Source organism: Leopardus geoffroyi, chromosome C3 (assembly GCF_018350155.1).
Source record: "Leopardus geoffroyi isolate Oge1 chromosome C3, O.geoffroyi_Oge1_pat1.0, whole genome shotgun sequence".
Classification (NCBI taxonomy): Eukaryota; Metazoa; Chordata; class Mammalia; order Carnivora; family Felidae; genus Leopardus; species Leopardus geoffroyi.
In genome coordinates this window covers 112,162,621-112,169,761 of record NC_059338.1, presented here as the reverse complement: position 1 = coordinate 112,169,761, position 7,141 = coordinate 112,162,621, and the positions used below count along the sequence as shown (strand labels likewise).

At 42.7% G+C, this 7,141-nt stretch overlaps 1 non-coding gene across 1 annotated transcript; it reads left to right on the top strand.

Annotated features, from left to right (window-relative positions):
• Positions 1-2,420: 2,420 nt before the first annotated feature.
• On the top strand, positions 2,421-2,493 carry TRNAK-CUU. The gene has a single exon. It is a non-coding gene; the product is annotated as a tRNA-Lys (tRNA).
• Positions 2,494-7,141: the final 4,648 nt, after the last annotated feature.

Sequence of the window (7,141 nt, the reverse complement as noted above, 5' to 3'; positions counted from 1 at the left end):
GAGGCACCTGGCTGCATCAGTCTGTAGAGCATGTGACTCTTGATCTTGGGGTTGTAAGTTCGAGCCCCATGTTGAGTGTAGAGATTACTTAAAAATAAAATCTTCAAAAAATAACAATAATTTAAAGTCTTTACTAAGACTTCTGTATAAGAAAGGGCTATATTTATATTAAAATTCTAAGTGGGGAAAAAAACACTATAAACTTACCCACATGGCATGATCACTATATTAAAATATGCATAAAAGGTAAGAAGGAAATATGAAAGGTTAATCATGGTCATTCTTTTTCTTTGGACTTTTTCATATTTTCTATAATTCCCATTCTGTTCGATAGCTTAAGTGAGTCTTATGCTAAGGTAACAGACAACCCCCCAAATTTCTATGGCTTCACACATAAAATTTATTTTTTGCTCATCCCAAGTCCACTGTAGGTCAGATATAGCAGATAATAAAAGATGGCCACTACCAATATTTACCCTTCCTGTACCATATGCTACTCCCTATATCAAATGTAGGAGTCCAATTTCCCTTGCTTTGAATCTGGATTGGTTTTGGTGACTTGCCTTGATCAATAGAATATGGCAGCAATGATGGTGTGTGACATCTGAGGATAGGTCATAAGAAAACTTTTAATTCCTCCTGGGTCTCTTGGGACACACACTCTTGGGCTGCTTCCTCTCAGAACCTAGGACCCATGCAGTAAGAAGCCCAAGACATACAGGTGCTGTGGTTGATAGCTCCAGAGCACCCAGTTGATAGCATCAATTCTAACCATTTTGGACTACCAACTCAGGTGAGTGGTCAAAAGACTGCAGATTTAGCCAACAACTTTCTGCAACAGTATGAGAGGCCCCTAGGGAGAATGGTCAAGCCGAGCCCACTCAGCACACACAGAACTATGGGAGGTAATACAAAATTATTGCTTGAAGCCAGTAAGTTTTAGAGTTATTTGACACACAGAAATTGATAACCAGAGTATGTGACTACTTACTTTCCAAGGAAGCTGCTTTGCTCTTGTGCCTCCATCATCTCAACATCTGGCCATCATTATCATCCTAAAGGAGAAGGCAGAACTAAAAGTTTACACAGGACCTTTCTCTACCTCAGCCCAGAAGGGACAGATATCATATAGGCTGCCTACAGCCTATAGGTCAGCACAAGGTAAACAAGGAAATATAGTTTCTTGGGTATGTGGCAAGAAGAAAAAAATGATATAATGTATACCATGACTTTACATTACTTTCACTTTTTAATTGTAAAATATTCTAAACATAACAAAAGAGTACAAAGACGAAAAGGCATCCATCTACTCACTAACCAGACATCAAACTCTTACAACCACACAAAAAAAAGCCTTATTAAATGGCTCTGGAGAGCTTTCTGTAGATGTTGGGTGATAATTGCTGAATCTAACCCTTCAAAGGATGTTGAGTTCAGACTCCTTAACAAACCCCTTCACTATGACTACTTTTCTGGATAGTTTGCAATTTTCCTCCCAACACTCCATACAGGATATTGGGTTTTTTTCCCTCCTTGTATCCATATACTCCTCTTTTGGTAAAACATTGCCCCCATTTTCTTTTGCATAACCATTTCTACCCCATTCTCAGCAAAACAGTTTACATGTGATTAATTCTCCCTCTGCTCCAGGGATGAGCTTACTTTTGCCCAGCATGCTACCCCATATTCCTGGATCCAGTAAATGGTCTCATTCCTGGAATGAAACCCAGGAGTTTATTTGATAATTGAAGAAAAAGATGTTCTCTGTCCTTCTGACATGAACAAGGAATCATATGACCTCAGAACTATTGACATTCATCTTGCAACCATGAAGGAAGTCTGCCTGGGGGTACAGCTTCCATAGTAGAAGCCAGAACAGAGAGAGGAAAAGAAATGAGGCCCTTGACACCATCAAGACTTATCTCTATGGCCTGAATCGTCTCTGGCCTGAACAACCTCTTGCCTTTTAGGTGAGACAATGAATTTCTTTTGTTAAATCAGTGTAAATTGGATTTTCTGTTGATTTCAACAAAAAGACTGATTGTTACTAATTAATACCAACAATGATCCAGCCACCCTGCACTACCTTCGGTTCTCTAGAATATGTGTATTTTCACTTCAAAATAAGGTGAAACTGAGCCGAAAATATATTGAGAATAGTTACCACAAAAAGAGTGGTCCGGGCCCCTGTTGTTATGGTTGCAGAACAAAATTATCACCTGTAGCATCTATGAAATATTTTAAAAAATCAAGAACATCTCATATTTTCAGCTGTTGAGGAGTGTCATTCCTTAAGTGTCATCCCTTAAGTCCACAAGTTGACTTGTGGACATCAGTAATTTTAGGGCATCGGTCTGGACAAATGACTATGGGAAGCTCTCTGAGGTCCAAGTTTCTCTCAAAACTATCTGTTGAGAGGTGCTTGGCTGGCTCAGTTGGTAGAGCATGTGACTCTTGATCTCAGGGTCGTGAGTTCAAGCCTCATGTTGAGTGTAGAGTTTACTTAAAAAACAACAAATAACAATAACAACAGCAGCAGCAACAACAAGCTATCTGTTGAGCAATTGGGTTTGATGCCCATGAGAATAAACTTTGGCACAGTGTAAAGACCTTCATCTGAGGCCTGACAGCTTGGATATGGAAAGTATGTGGACAGAAAAATTCCTGTTGAGTCAAAGTTATGCTTCTAACTTCCCAGTGTGGTCATACGAATGGGGAAGTGTGTGTCCCTTCAAGTATATGCAACTCAGCTCCAGCCAGTGTGACTGAGTCAACTCGACAGGGTTTCGAGGTGACATAAAAGGGGAAAATGGAAAAACGTTTTTCAATCAGAGGAGCCAGACCCCCCCTTACCTTCATATTACAATTCTCTCACCTTTTCACCACATTTGAACAGCTAGAGAAGCCTCCAAGAAATGATGATATAACAACACTTAAAAGTTGCCAAGGTGGGACGCCTTGGTGGCTCAGTTGGTTAAGTGACTGACTCTTGATTTCGGCTCAGGTCATGATCTTGCAGTTGGTGGGATTGAGTCCCACGTTGGGCTTTGTGCTGACAGTAGGGAGCCTGCTTGGGATTCTCTTTCTCCCTCTCTCTGTGCCCCTCCCCTGCACACGCGCACATGCGCAGTCTCTCTCTCTCTCTCTCAAAAATAAACATGAAAAAAAATGTTTTTAAAGTTGCCAAAGGGAGACCTTCCAGAAATAGTGTAGTAAATGAAACACATGTTTTGTAGTCGTCTCTGCCATACAAATCCATCTTTTCTTGAGTCACTGTATATTTTTCCCTCTCTCCTTCAGCCCTCTTGGTGTAAACACATATTGAGGGTTTAAGATGAACTTTTTAAAGTTCAATAGCAATGATGGACAAGGCAGATCTAGTGAACACAAAAAAGAATTTTTGAAGACTTAGTCATTTGGTAAGATGAGCATACACTATGACAGGCTCTACAAATGCAAGGCTATCTTGATATACACTTTTGCTGATTGCAAATCTCAGAAGAACATTTACAGTAGCTTATTTGTAACTTCAGATCTAAGTTGCAGCACGGGTGTCAAAGTCAGTTTTAGAAATCTCCATGGGATATTAAAGAAATAAAGATATTTTTGTTTGTTGTTGCTATTTTGGTCTCAGAATAAAAAGAATGTAGGAGAAAGTAAAAACATAATTAACACCTGTATTCCCAGAATGAAAAAATGTGATTATAGAACAGTGGTAGAAAATATATACAGAAAGTTGGCGAGATGACTCATAAGTACAAGCACCAAAATAGCTCAGCTTTTGTATACGGTGTGACAGATCTGCCAACAGCTAACTAATGTAATAGAATAATGAATCACTTGAGACTAGATTTATTTTAAAATCCCTGTAAGGCACACCTACGTACGTAGTACCAGAAAAGGCCACCGACTGTCAGCAAACATGGCCATCATAATATGGGGGGTTGGGGAGTAAAAGCAAGGAGGTCATGCACTGGTAAGTTCCATTGTACCAGCTGCTCTTCACTTTTAAGTCGGCTTCCCTCACTTTCCCGCCACCTGTCTGTGCAGGGAGCACTGAGTGTTCAGTGGTTAAGCCCCAGGGGCCATGCCTGTGGCTGAGGCTGAGGTAGGTCTCCTTGGTTCTCCTTTTTCTCTACTACAGGCCTCGGGCTGCCGAGGGCCCTTCCCTCTTTCAAGGCAACACTACCCATTCTATCTCTGGCTTCACTTCTCCACTCCAAGGCTGGAGACACAGGTTGGCTTGTTTTACCCAGTCTGCGCATCACTCACATAAGCGCATGTGTCCTTTCCGTGCCAAGGTTTCACAGGGTCAGCTCAGGGAGGCGGGAGGGGAAAGAACCAGCAAATGCGGGGAAACCTCAGGCCTCAGGGAATCTTACCAAGTTCCCGCCTTTGGGGTTCTGGCTGTCATTCCCAGCTTCCCCAAAAGTCCTTCAGCCTTCCATGTACTCTGAGTTACTCTGCCATGGTTGTATCCCAAGCTTGGAGCTCATCCCTCTCTGGGGTACCAGTGGGAGAGTGCTCCACACCCCTGCTCACTTTCCCCTGGGGTTGATGCATTCCTTGGCTCTGAGGCTCCAGCTGGGACCGAATGATGAGTCAACTTGTATCCCCTCTGATGCCATTTTTCTGAAATAAATAATTCCTGTTTCTGAGGGTCCCAGATTGAATGGCACTTCTTTCCAACTATTCTCTACTCCATAGAGAAATGACCGTCTCCATGCATTTCCTCAGCTGCTCCACAACAGAACTCAGAGTCAAGCTGCCTGGCTTCCAGCCCCTACTCTGCTACTTGCTTGCTAACTAGTGACATATGGCATATCACTGAACCTTTTTTAGCCTCCGTTTCCTCACCCATCTAGTTGTGGTGTGGTTTCAAAGATATAGGCCACTTAGCACAGTTCTGGGTACACAACAAGAATTCCCATCGGGACTCTTGCCAATATCTGCTAGCCATGATCCAGCACCTAAAGAGGTAATGCCTGACACAGCAGGGGCCTCCTGGACTTTGCTCCATCATGGCAGCCAGCATCCATTCTGGCCGGTCAGCACCGGTTGCTTTTGTGTTGAAAGCAAAGTCACTCAGAGAAGTGTGTACTAACAGGTGGTTAAAGCACAGGAGAGGGGAGACAGGAACCACAACCGAAAGCGTGGAGGGATGGGAAAGAGCAGGATGGAAAGGTGTCTTTTGTCTGTAGTGTGATAGGCAAACAGGATCTTAGTGGCTTACAGAACAGAGAAGTGTAGGGAAGGTTGTTGTAGTATTGTCTGTGGCTGCCATAACAAATGACCACAGAAAGGGTTTTAAAACAACAGAAAGTGACTCTCTCACAGTTCTGGAGGCCAGAAGTCTGGATTCCCTCTGAAGGTGTTGGCCAGGTTGTACTCCCTCTGAAGAGAATCATTCCTTGCTTCTTCCAGCTTCTAGCATCTCCAAGCTTTCCTTGGCTTCTGGCAACATAACTCCAATCTTTACCACTGTCTTCACATGGCCTTGCCCCTGTGCGTCTCTGTGACTCAAATCTCCTTCTGTCTTTCTCTTAAAAAAATTTTTTTTTAAACATTTCATTTTTTTTTTTTCAACGTTTATTTATTTTTGGGACAGAGAGAGACAGAGCATGAACAGGGGAGGGGCAGAGAGAGAGGGAGACACAGAATCGGAAACAGGCTCCAGGCTCTGAGCCATCAGCCCAGAGCCTGACGCGGGGCTCGAACTCACGGACCAAGAGATCGTGACCTGGCTGAAGTCGGACGCTCAACCGACTGCGCCACCCAGGCGCCCCAAAAAATTTTTTTAATGTTTATTTATTTTTGAGAGAGACAGAGTGTGATCGGGGGAGGGGCAGAGAGAGAGGGAGACACAATCTGAAGCAGGCTCCAGGCTCTGAGTCGTCAGCACAGAGCCCCACGTGGGGCTCCAACTCATGAACTGTGAGATCGTGACCTAAACCGAATTGGCACTTAACCAACTAAGCCACCCAGGCACCCCTCCTTCTGTCTTTCTCTTATAAAGACATCTGTTGTTGGAGTTAGGGCCACCTCAATGCCAGGATGATCTTATCTTGAGATCCTTAATGTAATTATATCTGCAAGGACATTTTTCTTTCTCTTTTTAAAAATTTTATGTTTGTTTAAGTTTACTTACCTTGAGAAAGAGGGAGAGAGCACATGCACACACAGAGCATAGGAGGGGCAGAGAGAGAGGGAGAGAAATCCCAAACAGGCTCCTCACTGTCAGCCCAGAGCCCCACACAGGGCTTAATTTCACAAATCGTGAGATCATGACCTGAGCTGAAATCAAGAGTCAGACGCTTAACCAACTGAGCCACCCAGGTGCCCCAGGAACTTTTTTTCAAAATAAGGTCATATTCACAGGTTGTAGGGGTTAGGACTTGAACACATTTTGGGGGTACCACTATTCAACCAATTATAATTATGTACTAAAGCAGAGATCTTTGCACACAGAGGGCACTTAATAAATATTGTGGCTGATATATGTCTACAGATTTTCAGAAGACTAATTCTATGACATCAAAGAGGATAATGTGGGAACCTCGGCACTTACTCAGAAATGTTCCTCAGCACCATTCTTCTGTTCTGGCTTTAGGGGAGAATCAGTTTTTTCATTTTACCAGCTTCTGGAGGCTACCTATTTACATCTTCTTTCTCTGACCCTGGCCCTCCTGTTTCCCTTTTATAAGGACCCTTATGATTATGTTGGGCCCACCCAGATAATCCAGGGTAATCTTCCTGTTTCAAGATCCTTATTTTATTTTATCAGCAGAGTCTCTTTTGCCATGTACAATAATATAATCAGGCTCTAGGGATTAAGATGTGAACCTTGTTGGGGCCATAATTCTGTTGACCAGAGTTGGGAACTTGGGTTTCATCCTAAGAGCCCAGAACTCAGTGGTGGGTTTTAAGTAAGAGAATGGAATCAACAGAATCAGGATGGCAGAAGCAGAAGAAGAATCACACTGGACTGCAAGGACAGAAGTGTTAACCACGACCAGAGGATTTTTAAAGTTAACATAGAATCAGTCTATACAATATTTGATATGTGGTTATGTGTAGGATAACTGGTACATAATAAGTTTTTATTCTTTCAATCTGGGTTTGGTCTTTTTAAATTAATTCT